A 20,970-nucleotide genomic window follows, 5' to 3' on the forward strand; every position below is an offset into this window, starting at 1 on the left:
ATGGATGATGATGGGCAAAATGTTATATTTTGTGTTTTTAACAGCTCAGGGTTTTACAGCTGGGAGGGAAGCAGACAGAATGGAGAGCGCAGATCCTGGGAGGCAAGGGAAAAAATGAATTTAAAACTCAAATTTCTAAAGCCAGAGGTGGTAGCACACACCAGTATTCCCAACATTTGGGCTCGGGGGCAGGAAGGGCCTGAGGCAAGCCTGAGCTACAAAGCAAGATGCTTTCTCAAAACACAAGACAAAAAAAAAAAAAACAAAAACAAAAACCTCAACCCAAAATGTCAGCCAAGGGCTCCCGTCTACAGTGCAGACTTGTCGAGTTCAGACACTCCTTGTTTAGCATTAACAACCCAATGTCAGCAATTTCAAGAAGTCCATTTCACTAAAGACCATAGAGGTGAATAAGAAAACAGGGTGTGGGGGCTGATTCAGAGGAAATGGTTTTGCTGAATGTTTTGTGCTTTGGATACACGGTTCAGTAAGTTTATCTCTTTTCCCAGTTTATTAAAATGGCCCTTTGCAGAGGTAGCTGTAAGGTATATAAACGGCTAGCCAGGGTTGTCACCTTTCTCTTTGAAATACCAGGGCTAGATTTTCTCTGAGTTTGATTGGACTTTCTTCTGATTTCGTGAAGTTTGGCTGTCTCTGAAGTGTTTCATTATAGTATGCACAATAGCTTAGTAATGGCCAATAGTTGGTGTGCAGTGGTCTAGAACACAGGTTTATGGTGTATACAGAGTGCTGGAGGTATGACCATCAATGAAGCAAAACCTAACTAATTGCTATAGGTAGCTTGATTACTCACTCAGAATTCTTCCTCTTAAGGATAGTACTGGAAAAGGCCAGCCATCCCTAGATCCATGTGATTTGGGGGCTGGAAGGAGGTTTGGACATAGCCAACTCCTTTCCAGACAGTCCTCAGGAACATAAATTCTCATAAGAGCCCAACCCAAAGCCGGGCGTGGTGGCGCACGCCTTTAATCCCAGCACTTGGGAGGCAGAGGCAGGTGGATTTCTGAGTTTGAGGCCAGCCTGGTCTACAGAGTGAGTTCCAGGACAGCCAGGGCTACACAGACAAACCCTATCTCAGGAAACGAACAAACAAACAAAAAAAAAAAAAAAAAAAAAAACCAAAAATCCAAAAAACAAGAACCCAACCCAAAGAAAACATGGAAAAGACCTCACCCCTCACACTATATATGCCTCAGTGGTCTGTCCTCTTGCCCAGTGCTAAGCTTCACAGGGGAACATTAGCACACTGGCTCTCACATATAGCCACATCCCTTGCCTTCATCTTGATCTCAGTAACTCATAAAAACAACACCAGGCTGCCTTTCTGGTCTCAAGGAGTCTAGGAGGTAAAGCAGGTTGTTCATTACAGGCTTATTATTATTATTATTATTATTGATTATTTTGCTTGTAACTTATTTTATTTTATTTTGGCAGCTCAAGATAGACAGAAAAATCCATATGCATATTTAAGGCACGTAAAAGCTTCCATATTGCTAAGATCATATACTTAACTGGTAAAGGCTACTACTTAAGCAGGGTATGGTGGCTCATGCCTGTAATCCCAGCAATTGGGAGACTGGGCCAAGAGAATTACTACAAACTAGGTTTGCTTAGATTACATACTCATTTCTTGTCTCAAAAACCAGAAAAATCAAACCAACAACAAAACCCATGCTGAATAACAACAAACTGTTTAGCTTAGAGCACAGGTCTTAATTCCCTCCCTCCCTCCCATAAGCATGTAATGATTGACTAGCAAGGGCCATCTATTGAAACTGGCAATGAATAAAGTCCAGGTTATGTCTTTCTGAGCTCCCGCTAATGCTTAGCTGGTGAGGCAGGTTGACCTGATTCCACCTGAGAGGATGTTATGTAGACCTGTTTTCTAGAGAGAGCGATGGGTTGTGAGGACCCATAGCTTCCCTGGAGTTCTCTGGTCAACCAGGACACTCTGCTCCCGAGGCTTGTTGAATGTGGCTGCATGGAAGACTCCCCTCACCCCAGCCCCAATCTAGGAGCAGCTATAACCCAGATCTCCTTAGCAGCGCGTTCTAGCAGAAGGCTGGTTAGACTCAGCTATGATCTAGTTCGTAATGGCAGCAAAGGCTACATTCAAGCTATTGACACTGGGGTGAAGCAGTGTTCCCTCAATGGTTCTCTGCTCACAGGGGGAGCTGTGCAAATACTGGTGCGCATCCCTGCTTTATAGTAATGTGAGCCCAGTAGATGAGGGGGAGTTAAGGACGCATGAGCGGTCCTAAAGAGCGGGGTAAGTAGACGCCATCTCTGTGGGCTCCGTGCTTATGCCAAACAGTTTCTAATTAGGAAAGTCAGTTCTCGTGATCAGAACCTCTGTTTCCTTTACAGATGCGGGTGCCCTTGAGGCTAACACATCATTCCTAATTTTAAAAATGGAGCAAGTTTATGGTCAGATTTTACTACTGCTTTGTTTTGATTTTTTTCCAACTCAGTAAGTGTTCCATTTGCAAAACCAGGACATGATTTTTATTTTTTTTTCCCCACCAAAAAAGAGGCATAGAATTGTGAGATCCTTCTTAGGCTCAGTCGGACATCTGTTTCTCTGAAGAACATTTGTCTTTTACATGAGTAATAACTAGGAGAAAAGAAATGAGAGACATAGATGCTCTTTACTGCCACAAGGGATGATTTATAAAAGCGCAGGCAGACTGATGACGCAGGAACAAGCTCCTTCCTCAGTAACCCCTGCAATGTGCAAGAGGTCTTTGGCCAGACCACTGATGGATGCTTGAAAATGCAGAGTATGGGGTGTGTAGCATCATTTCCCTACTCATACATAATCATGACCAAGTTCTTTCTATGAATTAGGTGTGGTGTGCTAGTGTGAATGAGAATGACTCCCATAGGCTTATAGATTTGTATGCTTAGTCCCTAGTTGGTGGAACCATTTGGGAAGGATTAGGAGGTGTGGCCTTGTTGAAGGAGGTGCCGGTGCCTTTGAGGTTTGCTCTCTCTGCTTGCCTGTGGATCAGGACATAAGCTCTCACCTGCCTGCTTGCACGCCATGATGATAAGCAAGCCTCCAATTAAATGCTTCCTTTGTGAGAGTTCTCCTAGTCATGGTTGCTTTTCATAGCAATAGAACAGTACCTAAGACACATGGTAAGGAGCAACCATAATAACTAATAGGGTAAAACTATTATAACTATACACTGTAATAAAAAAACACTTACAATTTAGTATCTGTTACTTCTTAGAATTTTCCATGTAATATTTGGGGCTATGGTTGACCAAAGGTAACTATGACCATGGAAACAAAACTGAACAGAGGAATATTGTATGAGTATTCTAAGAATATTGTAATCAGATTGTAATCAAATTGTTGGAATGAATGGAGAAACATGAGCAGGATAGGAAGGAACGCTGAGCTAGTTTCTGTCGCTGCCACAAATACCTGAGGCCATCAGCTTATAAGGGGCTGTTTTAGCTCACGGGTCTGGAGGTCTCCATTAAGGACTGATTAACCATTGCCACAGACCCCATTGCTTTGGGGTCTGTGGCAAGGCAGCATTTCATGGTGGCAGGGTGGTGGAAAGCTCACCTGAGAAGGGTGTACAGAGATGGAACAGGAAAACTGCGGTCTCACAGTCCTTTTCAAAGGCATATCCCCAGAGATCTAAACACTTCTACTAGGTTTCCTCTCTCTCTCTCTCTCTCTCTCTCTCTCTCTCTCTCTCTCTCTCTCTCTCTCTCTCTCCCTCCCTCTCTCCCTCTCCCTCCTCCCTCTTCCTCTCCCTCTCCCCCTCTCTCCCTTTTTCTCTCCCCCTCTCTCCCCTCTTTCCCCCCTCTTTCTTTCTTTCTTTCTTTCTTTCTTTCTTTCTTTCTTTCTTTCTTTCTTTCTTTCTTCCTTCCTTCCTTCCTTTCTCTTTCTTTCTTTCTTTCTTTCTTTCTTTCTTTCTTTCTTTCTTTCTTTCTTTCTTTCTTTCTTTCTTTCTTTCTTTCTTCTTTCTTTCTTCTTTCTTTCTTTCTTTCTTTCTTTCTTTCTTTCTTTCTTTCTTTCTTTCTTTCTTTCTTTCGCATCTTTCTATGTTGCTCAAGCTGGTGGCCTTGAACTCCAAAGCTCAAGCAACCCATCGCCTCTGCCTCACAAGTGGCTGAAAACACACACACCACCCAGCTTCTTGTGCCTTTTGGTTTGCTTTGTTATTTTCTTTTATTTATTTAATTTTTTTTAAGTACTGAAGAAAACCAGATATAATAACTGCTTTGGGCAAAGATAAAAAAGGAACTGAAATAGAGATAATCATTAGTGAAACTACATTTTGAAAAACTCAAACTCAATACAAATGGTTAGGTGCACGTTTGTGAATCCATTTTCACTTCTCAGTTAGCAGAAGATTTAAAAATACTTGACTTTAGGGAAAGACTTCCTAAGCTTTTTCCATTCATGACCCTTTTTTTCCGAGGAATTTTTATTTAACCACAGTACACGGATGTAGGGCTACATCTCAAACATTTACTGACAATAAATCTTAAGGAAATTTATCTTGAGGCAATTGTTTGGTATAAGTTCTAATATTTATTAACTGTGAAAGCAAATTTGCATTCTAATAAGACAGATGAGCTTATTTTTTACGTAAGCATGAAGTCTTGGCTGAATGTTTGATTCTGCGGCGCATAGAGTGTCTTCAGGGTTGATCAATATTTTGATTTTATTGTCAATGATGAGAACACCACTTTGCATAAATATACAGTACAAAATGGCAGAAGATGTTTAGGGCCATTTTGGAAGTTGTTGGAAGTTCTTTCCTAATCCCAAGCCAAAATTCACTTGACAATTTTAAAAATAAATCTTAGTCAGCAATTCAAACAGTGACTTTAGAAATCAAATGTTCTAGACAGAATACAATCAGAACTCTGATACTTATATGCTAAGGGATAATGGTAGGAAAAACAGAAGTCCTGGTTTTCTGTAATGACGCCACTGTGTCTTCATGAGAGCAGAATACTGTGTGTATGGGTAACGCGCCACAGTTCACAGCACACCTTTGTCTTGCATCTGAGCAGGGCAACCTCAGGCAGTGATGGTTGACATGTGGCGCCATGGCATGCACAGGCAGAGCAGACAGCACAGGTGGGAGTCAGGCTCATTGTATGTTTCATTTTGAATTCATTCTCAACTACGTTGTGTTCACAAATCTTTTACTGCAGCCAAATTTTCATAGCCTCTCACATCTAAACTGTACGGCCTACAGGAGACTACGACCCATGTTGAAGATACTGTGTTATGAGTTGCATATACATGAAAACAGTCCCTTCATTTACTGCAGATAGCGGTGTAAACCAGCAAACTTCAGGAAGTATTTATTACTCGAAAATGTCATACATGTATATAATGCATCTTGATCATATCTATACCTCTCTCCCCTACTCCAACCCTCCCCAGAACCCCACCACCACATCCTGTGTCAATTGTATGTCCTCACTTTATAATGTTTATTTATTTAATTTATTTATTTATAACTTTGTGAGTCCAGTTAGCACTGCCCACACACTTATGGGCATGGGGGCCATCCACTGGGATGAAGGCAATGTGTCAATATCTGTCAGTTCCTAAAAATATTTTGTATACTTAATTTCATAACTTAGAGTGAAGTAGACCTGTATTTATATACTAGAATGTTCACTGTAGCATTATTAATTAATTAGTTACCTAATTAGGAAGGCGACTTAAATGTCCAATAGAGAATAATCATTAATAACAGAGGCAATAAAGAAAATGGAACCCTATGTAACCAGTAAGTGTGTTATTCTCCAAAAACATACAGATATGTGAGAAAGTCTCCAGTTATAAAGCTATGTGAGAGATACAGTCCATGTTTGAAACATGTTCCATGCTTGAATAAAATGTTTAGAAATAAAAACAGAAGGAAAACAAGCAAACAAACAAAAACAAAACTAATCGTCCTAGACAGGACTGCCCATGAATTTTGGGTTTTTCTGTCTTCTCTACAAGAATCCTACGGACAGCCACATTTCCCAGCAAACTGACAGTCCCATGTGTAGGTTTATTGTATCCACTGTTCCATATCACCGCAGTGAAGAATCCAAAACTCTTCATCTGGAATTCAGGTCTCTCCATATGGGCTTCCTGCCTCTCTTCTTACTTCCAGTGGTTCCCTCACCCAGCCTCTGACTCTCCCAGCTTAGCCCTTTCCTTCCTCAGACATATCCCTACAGTGTGTGTTCTCTTTATCCACAGCTTTCCAATACTGAGACAGCTAGGTCTCAGGGTTCAAGAGAGATCTTTACTCCGAGGGCATCTGCCTGGTCCAGCCTCTGAGTTCTTGCCAGAGCTTGCTGCTGGTCTGTTTTCTGGCTTTCTCTGTGGGTGTCTGTTTCTGCAGTTAGACTAGAAGAGCCTATGAGCTCTTCCTTGTGATGTCTATTACAGCGCTCAGTACACAGAAGTTGCGCTCATATACAGCAGGTGCAGTGCTCAGTAAGTCCACAGATTGCCTCTTTCCTACTCTATTTGTAGCTCATTGTGTATTTGGAAAAAAATTGCATGTCCTTCGTTTACCTTTGAAAACAAATCCATTTAGAGACTGATAGTCCAGACTATTGGTAATCTTATTAAGCTACAGGAACATTCCAGAGTGAGTAGAAATCAACAAAAGCCCTTGCTTTTGTTGATTTTTATACTTCTTTTGATGTGCTAATGCTAGGCAAATATTTGGATTCTTTCTTAGGACAGAGTGATAGAGCCCATGGTCTCACACGCGCTGAGCAAGTGCTCTACCACCAAGACACACCTTCAGCCTCTTTTTTCTGTCTCAGCAAAGAAGAAATTGTAAAGAATAATGACGCCTTTGCTCCCTTTTACATGACATGAAATTCATTTGAGTTGCTGGAATTTAAAGGGTATGGCTGCCTGTGATACTGGAAATGAGAGCTAGGTGTGTAGCAAGGGTTGGTGGCCATAAGGTATAGGCAGAAAGTCACAGCCTCAGATACCTGTACTCCAGGCTGACTCTTGCTGGGTCTGGCTATGGTGGGACTTTGGTGGATTTACCATGAAATTGCAAGATATGTTGAGTGACCTGAACTTTTACCTGCTTAGCCCTGTAGAGAGTCCCTAGCAGTTTTATAGTGTGTGTGTGTGTGTATGTGTGTGTATGTATGTGTGTGTATGTATGTATGTATGTATGTATGTATTATGTGTGTGTATGTATATGTACGGGTTTGTGTGTATGTGTGGTGTGTGTGTGTGTGTATGTGTGTGTATGTATGTATATATATGGGTTTGTGTGTATGTAGTGTGTATGTGTGTATGTTTGTGTGTGTATGTGTGTGTGTATATATGTGTGTGTGTGTGTGCTGTGTATAGGACAGAGATCACTGTCAGGTGTCATCCTCAGAAGCTCTGCATCCTATGTTTTGGGGCAGGCTCTGTTGTTGAGCCTGATGTCACCTACCAGCAAACTCCAGGATCTGTCTCCATCTCCCCAGCACAAGAATTGCAGATAGGCCCAGTTTTCACATGGGCTTTGGGGATTAGGAGTGGGGGTAGAGGGGTCTGAGCTCTGGTTCTCATGCTTGTGCAAGAAAACTTTGCCAATAGAATTAGTTTCTGACCCAGAATGCTCTGGGGCCCATGAAGTCTTGCTGTGCCTTTGGTATAATGAGCTCTCTGGCTTATCCCACCTAAGGAACGTTCAGCCTTATGTGGTGACAGCTAAACAGAATTGCTTTTCAAGCCTCTCATTGTCCAAGGCAGGGGTCTACTGTTTGGTATAAAATCTACACTACCATTTTTTAAAAACAGTTTTAGTACTTTATGTATATAGATATTTTGCCTGCATGTATATATGTGTATCATATGTGCCCAGGTTTCCTAGGAGGCCGAAAGAGGGTATCAGACCCACTGTCTTAGTTAGGGTTTCTATTGCTGTGAGAGACACCATTGCCACAGCTAATCTTATAAAGGAAAATATTTCATTGGGCCTGACTTACAGTCTAGTCTATTATTGTCATGGTAGGGAACATTGCCTCATGTAGGCGGTCATAGTACTGAAGGCGGATCTGAGCCTCCTTCCTCTTGATCTGCAGGCAGTAGAAATGACTGGGAGCAACACTGGACATGGCTTGACCATATGAAACCTCAAAGCCCTGTCCGTAGTGACACTAATAAAGCCACACCTACCCCAACAAGGCACACCTCCTAATAGTGCCACTGCCTATGGGCCAAGCATTCACACAGCAGTCCTTCCTCTTTAACTCCAACCCTCCCCGCAGACTTGTCTTAGGGAGTTGTGAGCTGCCTTGTGGGTACTGGAATTGAACCTGATTTTCTGCAAAAGCAACAGGTGTTCTGAGTTATTGAGCCAACCCTTAAAAAAAATCTATATTTTAAACATTTTCTACTTAAAACGACACCTTCCGTGGCTGCATAAGTTACATCTGGAGACTCTACTGGGCCATGTTTAGAATTTCCTGGATTTCATGTTTAGAACATGGATCACATGTTTAGAATTTCCTGCCATTCTGGTTGCTATAAGAATTACAGAATTGCTAAATATGAATGGCAATTCCATGGTTCCAGCCAACCTTCCTGCCTTGTCCTCTGCCTATGCAGAACAGGTACAGACAGGTCTGTGCCAGTGAGCTTTGATCTTTTCCATTGCTATAGCCAACTCCCTGACAGTCTCTAAATATCTGCTCCTAGTCACAAGAGCAGACGGTTGATCAAAGTCGTAGATAGACAAATTGGTAACTTAACTCTGTGCCCAACTGATGGAGCAGCAAAGTCACATGACTGGCGGCAGCCTGTGTGACATGGTTCTCCTCTTTCCTGGCCACTTATCAGTTTTGAAGGCAGTGACTATTTGGAGTCCTCTGTAGGCTGCAACCAGGAAGGTCAGGAGAAGTTTACACAACTGCTTGAATGGAGAGTATTTCACTCCACTGGAATTCGCAAGTCCTCTGGGAGCCTCTGTGCACTGTTCCAGAGCTGCAGGCTTTCCATGCTGTGAATGCTGTTTAGAAACTGTGAAGGCTAGCACAGTATTGAAGGAATCACTCCTATGTGCCATTTCGTGTTCAGAATAAGAGTGCTCTTCTAAGCTCCTGAAGTCACAAGCACAGTATGATATGGTAGGGGTTATAGAAAGGAGAGAAAGAGAACCAGGGCTTGTCAGTGACTGCCTGTGGGGTCCCTCTGCTGTCAGCTCCGACTGGCCATAAAGCTACTTTAAATGGCTTCATTTTGAATGCTAATTAGCTTGTTTGTTGAGCTGGCTTGCTCCCAGAGTGGCTTTGAGAACTGCTGCCTGGCCCTTCAGCAACTGCAAGGCCAGAGCTAGGACAAGATCTGCTATACACTCTCCACTTTCTCAGCCTCTGACTAGGGTGGACTCAGGTGGAGGAGCAGAGAGGAAAGGTGTAGTGGGACCCTGAGAGCATCCCTGGTGGCCCGAGGCAGCAGTCCCCTGCCCTGTGCATAGGCAGCAGTCCCCTGCCCTGTGCATGGGCTTCTGGGGAAAAACCATCAAAATAAACCAGGGTTTGTTTGGAGCTACTCATGTTTTGTCTGAAGGAAACCCCAGTTCCCCAAACTCCAAAAGGTACTCCAAATATCCAGAAATGAACTCACCCTGGACTCAACCTAGATTTCTGGCAGAGTTCCTCCAGAACTTGTGAAAACTGGTTCTCATTTTCCAAAAGAAGTTATTTCCCTTACTTCTGACAGAAAGGACCTATGGCTCCCTGAAGTGCCTATCAGCATATCAAAGCAGAGGCTGGCCTCCAGGCTCCCAGAGTAGCACAAGAACTTTTATACATTTCAAAGCCCACTTGGATCCTATTCCTTCTCACCTCTCTCCTATCCCCAACTCACCACTCACCGGATTCTCTAGTTCATCTATTCATTCACCTTATAAGCCTACTATGCCTACTACCATTGTGCCCCCCTTGCAGGTCCCCTTCCCTTCCCCCAATAAGCTTACTTTAACCTAGGCCTGTCCTTAAGGGGACATCTTAGCACTGAAGAGGTCAGCTCAGGACCTTTGAAAAATCCACCCCTCCCCTCCTGGAAGAGACAGGTCAGAGAGCATGTAGGCCGGAAGGGAAAGGCTGACTACCTCATTCACTAAAGACCAATCAGTTTAAAGGGTGCTCTGTTCTGCCAATCATATTGTGCCTAGTTGCTGATGTTCTCTGCAGTGCTCCACTGAGGTGTCACAGTGCTGTGATGTGGTTTCACATTGAGCCACTGTGGTGTCACAGTGCTCCACTGTGGTGCCACAGTGCTCCAATGTGGTGTCAGAGTACTCCACTGTGGTGTCACAGTACGCCACTTTTGTGTCACAATGCTCACTGTGGTGTCACAGTGCTCCACTGTGCTGTCTCTGTGCTGCACTGTGATGTCACAGTGCTCTACTGTGTTGTCACAGTGATCAAATGTGATGTCACAGTGCTCCACTCTGTTGTCAGAGTGCTAAACTGTACTGTCACAGTGCTCCACTGTGGTGTCACAATGCTCCACTGTGGTGTCACAGTGCTCCATTGTGGTGTCATATGCTCCACTGTGGTGACACAGTACTCCACTGTGGTGTCACAGTGCTCAACTGTGGTGTCACAGTGCCCCACTGTGGTGTCACAGTGCTCACTGTGGTGTCTCAGTGCTCCACTTGGTGTCACAGTGCTCAACTGTAGTGTCACGGTGTGACACTGTGATGTCACATTGCTCCACTGTGCTGTCACTGTGCTGCACTGTGGTGTCACTGTGCTCTACTGTGGTGTCACAGTGATCCACTGAGGTGTCACAAAGCTATACTCCACTGTCACAGTTCTCACTGTGTTGTTACATGCTCTACTGCGATGTCAGTGTGTTCCTCTGTGCACTCTCAGTTCTGCACTGTGGTTTCACAGTGCTCCATTGTGGTGTCACAGTGCTCCACTGTGTTGTCACAGTGCTCCACTATAGTGTCACAGTGCTCCACCGAGGTGTCACATGCTCAACTGTGATGTCAAAGTGCTCCACTCTGGTGTCACAGTGTTCCAGTCTGGCGTCACAGTGCTCCACTGAGGTGTCACAGTGCTCCACTGAGGTGTCACAGTGCTCCACTGAGGTGACACAGTGCTGCACTGTGCTGTCACAGTGCTCCATGGTTGTATCGCGATGCACTGTCATGGTTCAGTGCTCCTTGGAAACTGTATAAAAACCCTCTCCAAATGGGCCACCTCTCCAGGGTGGTCACCTCTTTCAGGTACAGGGCAACCCCAGTGCACTGGAACAATAAATTCCTCTTGCTTTTGCATTGATCCCTGGCTCTCTGTTGTTCACTTTGAGCGGGGGGTCCCTGCTAGCTAAGGCTCATCAGAGTCTTACATTGGTTTTGTATAAAATCGTATGTTTCATGTAAGTCTATTTGCATCCTAAATTAATTTTGGGGGAAGTGTTAAGGATTGAACCTATGGCCTTGAATATGCCAAGCAAATATTCTGCCAATGAGTTAAGCCCCAGATCGCTTTGACAATTTCTTTTTGTAGTTTTAGATACTGCCACAAATAATGTATCATAGGGGGGAATTAAAGAAATTATAAGTTTTTCTGTTCACTAGGAGTCAGCCTATTGTGCTGGTTTGAATGAGAATATCTGGCTAACTCATTTTTTGAGCTCTTAGTCCTGTATAAAAGTGGGGGTTTCAGTACTAGAGTATCAAGTGAGAACATGACCACTCTGAGGTATGGTTGAGAAGGTTTTTATTATAGATACTGGGGAGGGTACAATCCAGAGCAGGGAGAGAAAGCAGTAGACTAAACATGGCCAGTCTATTACCATGGGAGCACAGCAGCATCCAGGCAGGCATGGTCCAGGAGGAGCTGAGAGCTCTACATCTTCATTTGAGGGTCTCAAAGCCTACTCCCACAGTGAGACACTTCCTCCAACAAGGTTACACCTACTCCAACAAGGCCACACCTCCTAACAGTGTCACTCCCTGGGCCAAGCATGTACAAACCACCACAGACTAGAGCCACTCCCTGGGCCAAGCATATACAAACCACCACAGACTAGAGCCACTCCCTGGGCCAAGCATATACAAACCACCACAGACTAGAGCCACTCCCTGGGCCAAGCATATACAAACCACCACAGACTAGAGCCACTCCCTGGGCCAAGCATATACAAACCACCACAGACTAGAGCCACTCCCTGGGCCAAGCATATACAAACCACCACAGACTAGAGCCACTCCCGGGGCCAAGCATATACAAACCACCACAGACGATTTCTAGTTTGTGCTCTGCTTTGTACTTGTAGGTCAAGAGGTAATTCCTGAACTGCCGATCCCTTGTCTGGGAGACCTTGCTGGTCGTCAATATTCCTGACAGATACTTCATAGAGTTGCTTCTCTTTGTCTTCTGAATCATTCACTCATGAATTAACAGCTGAATTCCTGTGGTAGTCCAGGAGCTGGGTGGGGAGTGTCTTTAAAAATGAATGTAAAATAAATGTCTTTGAACTCAGGGGACCTCACTTAAAGTTTGCAGTGGTTTGACCCTGGCCTTTGTTCCTGGCGTTGGAGTTTTTATTCCCTTATCAAATGAAGAGCTCATCTCCAACTTGCTTTTCTTTGGGCTTGACTGATGCCTCAGGCTGGAAGGTCCTCGAGCAGGAATAACTTGCTTCTGCTTTGTCTTCTTGACTTTGGCTGGTGTTTCTTCACTATCTCATTATGGCTTTGATGCTTTTAAGAAAATTAAACAAATATTTCATCCAGCTTGGCAGGCTGTCTTTGATCTTAATCACTCATCCTGTTGTTGCCAAATTAGACCTACAATGTAACTTAGGTTCAAATCCCAGCTCTTATTTCCAACTGGCCTGGGTTGGCCAAATTGTCTTCCTCTTTGATTTGTCACACACATTAAACCCTACCAACTGATCTTTGTGGTTGTGTAATTTGAAAGTTAAAGCTTTTGTTTTTTTGTTCGGGTAAAGTAGTACAGTAACAGATGTGTTCACTGACTGTGTCCCAAGCTAGAAGGTAAGTTCTAGGATTATGGAAAATTTGTGTGTGTCCCCCTCCCCCAATTTTCTTTCCCAGGAAATGCCTGATAAGGAGAATCTGCACAGTATGCTTGAGCTGAGGGAAAGGGTTACTTTGTAAAGATAACCAAGGACTCAATCAAAAATACATATTGTTTATAAACAAAAACATACTGCAAAAAAAATGGGCAGAGGGCCCTATTCACTTGCATTATTTTGTAAAGTTGATCAGTGTTAAACTGGTTCTGGCTTTAGTTTTTCATTTAGTGTGGCCTTGTAATAGAGTCCTTACACTAAATATTTCTTCTAATCAGAAGTAGTTTAGCAAAAGTTCTGTCATTAACATAAGCATAAGTGGTGTGTGTATGTGTGTGTGTATATGTGTGTGTGTGTGTGTGTGTACATGTCTGTTTTAAACCAGGGGTTGATTTAGTAAACTTGGGTTACCCACAGCCACCAAAGCTGGGGTGCCAGCTTCCAGTGTGTGTCTCTGCAGCATTTTAGAGGAGTTGTAATCAGAACATTTAAAGAAGCCAAGCATGCTTTTTTATAGTGCTGTGATGCCCCCAAAGACCCAGTGTTTCAGACGAGAAAGCCATGGAATTATGATAGGCGGCAGATTGGCTTCTCCATGTCAGATGCTTGGCAGTTGATCCTTGCCTGATGGCCTTAAAACACCCCATCTGCGGAGAGAACACTAACACGTTCATTTTCTGGATAAGGAAATCAGCTTGGAGGGATTATTTGACTTGTCCAAGGCCACAGAGCCTTGGAGAAGAGGCTCCCCATTCCCTACCTTCCTCTCTGGAGACCTTCTGGTGTTCTATTACTAGCAACAGAAGAAACGGCACCTGTGTGGTCTGAGTATCAATTAAATTCATGGAGGGTTTGCTTGAAATTTTACAATGTTTGCCACCAAGACTCTGGTAATGTGTCTTTAAAAGGTGACAAGGGAGGTGGGAGGGGGTGTGTGGCTCAGTGGATGAAGCACCTGCCGCAGAAGCAGGAGGACCTGAGTCTGGCTTCAGAAGCCATGGGTAAGGTGTGTACGGTAGCACCTGTAGCCCTTGAGTTAGGAAACAGAGCGAGGCGGGGCCCTGGGGCTTCCTGACCAGCCTTCTGGCAGAATTGGAAAGCTCCAGGTTCCGAGTGAGATCTTGTCTCAAAAGAAAAGATGGAGAAGACCAAGAGAAAGCACCTGGCATTTACCCTTGGCCTCTGTGTGCACTTGCCTGAACACACACTCCATTGGGTAAGCACATGCAAGCACGCACAAAGGGACAAGGGCCATATCATGATAGCACCATTGGGACTGAATGGAGAAGTTGGACATCAAGGCACACAGAAATAACTCGCATCAGGAATGGAGTGGTCTGTCCATTACCAGCAATGGACACAGGTGAGCTTATTGGGTGGAATTGGTAGACTGAGCCATCCACCCATCTCTCATGAGATCAAGATACTAAAATTTCAGAAGGGTAGAAGGGGAAGTGTGACCAGAATACATGTATAAAATTGTCCAATAATAAAATTTAAAAACACTAGATTTTTTTGTTGTTTGTTTGTTTGTTTAATTTGAGACAGGGCCTTTATGTAGTGCTGACTGCCCTGAAACTCACTATGTAGATCAGACTGGCTTTGAACTCATAGAGATCTGTCTCCTGCCTCTGCCTCTCTGCCTCTCTGCCTGCCTCTGCCCCTCTCTGCCCCTCTCTGCCCCCCTCTGCCCCTCTGCCTCTGCCTCCTCTGCCTCTGCCTCCTCTGCCCCTGCCTCTGATGAGCTGAGAATAAAGGTGTGTGGCACCACAGTCAGGCTAAAAAGTAGGTTTTTAAAAGCTTAATTTTATAAACAAAACCTGAAATAAAGTCTCCCCTGTACATGAAAAATACCTATTTCAATTAGCAACCAACACCAAATTCCATGCAAATCGTTTTCCCTGAGTGAACAAAAATAGGGTGAAGCTAGGAGTTGAAGTTGGAAAATAAAAGATGTGAAGCTGTCTCGGATGGCATCCGTCTGCCCCCTTCTCCCACTCATTTGCCATTTGTCACTTGCAGGAGAACTGGAGGGAAGGATGACATGGCAGATGGAATGAGACAGTACCCGAAGCTCTCCTTCCTCCTGGCACCTTCAGAATTAAACTTGCCTTTGCTGCCCTTGTGATCCTATGAACATCTGATTTTCGAAAAGGGCTGTGCGCAGAGGGCCTGATGGGATCAAATTAAAAATCTGAGCTTTATGCAGGCGCAGCAGCCATAGCAGCAGCAGCAACAACAAAAAGTTAGAGCCTCTTGTCTAAGGATATATACAAAGCCAGAAATAGACGTTGGAGCTGTGGCCTGCCAGTCTGGGACTGCGATGGTGTGGATGGGCTCTAATTGAATGGCCGCATGAGTCACGCTTACCCAGTGCAGGGAGCCAGCGCGGGGACTCAGCATCCTTTCGTAATGCTCAGTAGCTAAGTTGATGGAAAGAGAGAAGTTTTTGTTTCATGATCTCATTCCAATCAGAATGTGTCCAGACGCCCAAATATTTGATTTGAGCCCGGTTGCTAAGAGACCTCCCACTGGGACCCAGTTGCCTGCGGGCAGGAGGGCGGTATTGGCATCGCCTCAGATTTCTGCCAATTTATTTTGAAACCAGAAAACCTGGAACTGCGGCCTCCTCAAGGCAACCATGGGGAGAGGAGAGATCTGAGTCAGCCAAACACCAGGGGAAAAGCCCTCACTGACCTTCTAGGCGCTTTGGGAGGGCTTGGGAGAGAATCCTAAGGCTGGATTGTTTACCTACTGTTAAATACGCTGGACCGGGAAGAAGAAGAAAGCTGGGGCTTTGTGCTTGGGAAATGCAAGTGACATCTTGAAGCAAGCTCAGAGATTGTAGAGCAGTGGTGGATTTCCGTGTTATTGTTGGGTGTTAAATAAGAGTCAAACTTCCAACTACACATACCCAGCTTCTTGGGTTTTAATTGCTGGGTGACTTAAACCCCTTGGGGAATAGCCTGAGCAATGTTGGCTCCGATGAGTGTGTGAGAGGCCAGCACATAAGACAGAGCTGAGAACCTAGTGGTGTTCGTCTCATTTCTCAACAGAAGGAGAGCCCTTTGTCCCAGTCAGGACTTTGTAGAACAACAGGAAGCGCTCCTCTGCTGGGGAGCTATGCCCCTGTGCTATTCCCTGCCCCCTATACTGACATACACAGGCCCGAAACGTCTTTCCATGTATTTCTCTATATTGAAAAAGCTTTAGTATGAATTTGTGTGCAAAACCTAGATTTTGCTATGGAGATTTTTGGGTGAGATTTGTAATGTACAAATTCTGAAGATCAAGGGTGGAAACCCTTGGTTTTCACTTAAAGCCGTTCTGTAAGTCAGATGTGTGTGTGTGTGTGTGTGTGTGTGTGTGTGTGTGTGTGTGTGTGTGTGTGTGTGGACTGGCTGTCCTGTGAGTTTCAGGTATTGTCTCTGCCCTGACCAGCCCCACAGCCAGCTGGGGTTAACCGGCTCACAGTCTGGCTTTCTCTGTGTTTGCTGTGGATCTGATCTCAGATCCTCATTCTGGCATGGCAAGCACTGAATTGACTGAGGTACCTCTGTAGCCCAAGTCAGAGTTTTGTAGAGGAACAGAACCAATGGATGAGTATGTCCTGCGATATGAGAAGGAATTGGCTTGTGTGATTACGAAGGCTGAGATGTGCCATAATCTATTGTCTGAACTGGAGACCCAGGAACCCACCCTATAACTGCAGGCCACATCAGACAGAAGGCCTGAGAACTTAGGAATGGATGTTGTAAATCCTAAACCAAGGGTGGATCAATGTCCCAGATCAAACAATTGGGCAAGAGAAAAAGGAGTCCTTCTTCCTCAGCTTGGTGTCATATCTAGATCCCAGTGTGGATTGTGTGACACTCACATGCCTTGGGGTACCCAACCCACTGACTGAAATGCTAGTCTCACCTAAGACAGAAGGGCCTAACGCTCTCTTGAATGTGGGTTCTCTGGGACCAATCAAGCTGACACATTTACATCTCCATTGCTCCCTGAGACTGTATAGTCATTTGTGGTGTTTTTCACCTACCCCTGTGACCCTGGGAAAATCCTGATGCTTCAGTTTTCTTACCTGTCAACAGCTACCCTGGGAGGACTATTCTGGGTTTGAAAAGAGCAGTTTGATGCTTCTGACAAAGAAGTTGAATGTGGATTGGGAGGAAACCTGAAATGAAATATGCAAATAGGTCAAAAGGCCAGGGCAAGGCTTAGACCTGGACACACAAGCATCTGGATTTGCTTTGAGAAGCTCCAATCGAGGTTTCTTGGCTGGAAAAGAAGATGAAATCTTAGGGAGACAAATGCCTGGTTGAACTGAGGACTGTGGAAACTAAGAGCAACGGGTTGTAGGGTAGAAGGTACTGGGGAGTCAGTCCTGCATGCTTCACCAATGCATCTCATGGTTCGAGAAAGCAGCGCATCAGAAAGCATTATGATTTCCATCTTAGAAGTCAGTAAAATGATATTCCCACAAGGAAAAATACCCTAAACCCAGAGAAAATACTCTCTACTAAAACATTTTTCTTTTCTCCCTAGCCTCTACAGAGAAGTGATTGGAAAAAAAAAAACTGAAATTTGTTTCCCAGTCTACAGTCCTTTTGATTATATAACTCGTCTAAGGCACTCAAGGTTTGTGTCAGGCCCATGTGATAGCTTTGTGAGTAAAAGGGGGTCACTACGTGTCTTAGTTAGGGTTTTACTGCTGTGCACCATGACCAAGGCAACTTTTATAAAGGACAGCATTTAATTGGGGCTGGCTTACAGGTTCAGTCCATTATCATCAAGGCAGGAGCATGGCAGCATCCAGGCAGGCATGGTGCAGGCAGAGCTCAGAGTTCAACATCTTCATCTGAAGGCTGCTAGTGGAAGACTGGCAGCAAGGATGAAGGTCTTAAAGCCCACACCCACAGTGACACACCCACTCCAACAAAGCCACACCTCCAAATAGTGCCCACTCCCTGGGCCAAGCACATATAAACCATCTCACTGTGCAAACCTGATCTGCCAAGTTCAACCCCCAGAATCCATGGTGGGAGGAGAGACAGGCCTCCTGAGGGCTGTCCCCGACCACTCACTCACACCATTATGGTCATTGTTCCACGTTGCTCCAACGAAAATTCTAAAAATGTGGGGAAAAAAACCCAAAAACATTTCCATGAAAGAAGCTATGACATCACAGGTGCTGCATTCTGATGTCATCGCAGGATCTCTCTGGAACTTGACCAAGATAGACAAGTGTCCTGTTTTGAATCCAAACCGTCTTGCTAATGAGGAACACTGGCAGGAGAGGGAGGAAGACCACTCCAAATGAGAGAGAGAGAAAAATGCAGGCAGGCAGAGGGCCAGACTCTGCATGGAGATCTCGAATATTCCACAGGATATTCAGCCAAAACCTGTCTCTTAGTTTTTCAGTAATGATCGATGACAAAGCATGGGGTAAAAATAAACCCACTTCTAGTGTTGTTTCTGGCTGGTTCCAAGGGAAATAGCTTCGTTAACTTCCAGGGGAGCCAGGAGATGTTTGAGATGTGGATGCCTGGTGCTCTCCAGAGAAGAAGAGTACAGAAGAAGGCTAAGGGGCCGTGGAGTATTTGGGTCCAAGTTCTCTACCGTTGCCTTTGCTTAGAAGAAGGCTTCTGTCCAGCTGGGTTAAGATTCTATCCCTTATCCGGCATCAATGGGAGGGGAGGCCCTTGGTCCTGTGAAGGCTGGATGGATGCCCCAGGGTTGGGGAATGTCAGGGCTTTGAGGCAGGAGTGAATAGGTGGGTGAGGGAGCACCCTCATAGAAGCAGGGGGAGGGAGGATGGGATAGGGGGTTTTCAGAGGGAAAACTGGGAAAGGGTGTGACATTTGAAATGTAAATAAATAAAATAACCAATTTTTAAAAAGAATCTCTCCCAACTGTAGGCGTAAGTGCCCCAAATGTATTAGAGAGAGAGAGAGAGAGACAGAGAGACAGAGAGAGAGAGAGAGAGAGAGAGAGAGAGAGAGAGACAGACAGAGAGAGGGAGGGAGGGAGGAGAGAGAGACAGAGAGACAGAGAGAGACAGAGACACAGAGAGAGAGAGAGAGAGGGAGAGAGAGACAGAGAGAGAGAGAGAGAGACAGAGAGAGAGAGAGAGGGAGGGAGAGAGAGGGAGAGAGAGAGAGAGGGAGGGAGAGAGAGGGAGAGAGAGAGGGAGAGAGAGAGACAGAGAGAGACGGAGAGAGAGAGGAGAGAGAGAGAGAGACAGAGAGACGGAGAGAGAGACAGAGAGAGAGAGACAGAGAGAGAGACAGAGAGAGAGAGAGAGAGGGAGAGAGAGAGAGAGAGAGAGAGAGGGAGAGAGAGAGAGAGACAGAGAGAGAGAGAGAGAGAGAGACAGAGAGAGAGACAGAGAGAGAGAGAGAGAGAGAGGGAGAGAGAGAGAGAGAGAGAGAGAGAGGGAGAGAGAGAGAGAGAGAGAGAGACAGAGAGAGAGAGAGAGAGAGAGACAGAGAGAGAGAGACAGAGAGAGAGAATACACCGGAGCAGAGTTATTCTCTGATGTTCCTAGAGATGTCTTATGTCCATCTGAGGTGTAAATTCCACAGATGCTTCAGTTGTTGAACTCTGGATAAAGCAGCCAGACCAGGAATGCTGGGAAACTCTTAGCGGAGCTGCGGCTCTGTAACTTTTTGGATGGCTGTTTCCCCTCCCCTTTCACCTGTGTTTAGAAATACATAGGAAACCTGGAAAACCACAGTGGCCCAGTCAGCCCACTCTTTCTTGAGACAGAGTCTCCTATGGCTCCTGCGACTCCCAAACTCACTTCTTAGCTGAGGTGAGTATGAGCTTGAAACGTTGTGTACCACCACCCTAGCTTTGTGGTGCCAGGAATTTCATCCCAGGGTTGTGGTGCTGTGTGCATGAGAGGCAAGCACTCTATCAATGGAAATGTTGCCTTTTTTTTTTTTTTTTTTTTTTTTAATAACAGTGTCTTGCTATGTAGCCCAGGGTGGTTTGGAAGACCTAATAGATCATGCTGGCCTCAGACTTTCTATGATCCTCCTCTCTCTGCCTAATCCAGTGCTGAGGCTCAAGTGTGGGCACACCCACTCTCCTCCTCCCTGTCCCTCATCATTCACATTTACTAAAAAACTGTGGATATCGCTCTATAGCGGAGCACATGCTTAGTATCTGTGAGCCCCTGGGTTCTGTTTCCAGAATTCCCCAAAGAAAAACATTGATCTTATGGATAAGCCTAAGTTGGCTTAAGTAGAAACCTACCATATGTTTCTAATATAGATTCTATATGTGTGGGGAGCTGAACCCATGTTCGTGAGCATGCTAGGCAAGCACCCTGCCCTAAACTGTATCCGCAGAACAGCGATAGGTGACGTAGGCTTTATTTAGAAGGGCTGCTTTCTGCAGAGCCAAGGCACTCCTGGGGGTGTTGTACTGGCAGGGTCTTTACATTGATCGTTTTTGGTTTTTTTGGTTCTGTTTTGTTTTATTTTGTTTTTCTCCAGCTTGAGAACCTTCACTGGACAAAAGAGTCTCTTGAAACTCCAGGATTATTTACATCTAATATAAAATGCACCTGTCTAGTGCAAGTCTTGTAGGTGGTAATTCAGGGAATGGCTTTTCTTTTAAAGTCACTTATTTTGTAATGGAATGGAAAACAAAACTCCCAATCCCCGCCCCCCCAAAGGAGCCAAATGTGACATTATTTTATAATAATAAAAAAAGATGCATACAATTAAAACAATATGTTATTGGCTGCCTTTCCTGAGCAGTCCAAAGTGCTCCGCAGAAATACCTCACTATCCCCATATGCTATCCTTGGTTTAAAAGCTCTTGATTCTTTTATTCTGCACAACACCCTGCTCTGCTTTGTATTTAGGGCA

The sequence above is a fragment of the Mus caroli genome, unplaced genomic scaffold, assembly GCF_978045245.1.
Source record: "Mus caroli unplaced genomic scaffold, Mus_caroli_1 scaffold_2, whole genome shotgun sequence".
NCBI lineage: Eukaryota > Metazoa > Chordata > Mammalia > Rodentia > Muridae > Mus > Mus caroli.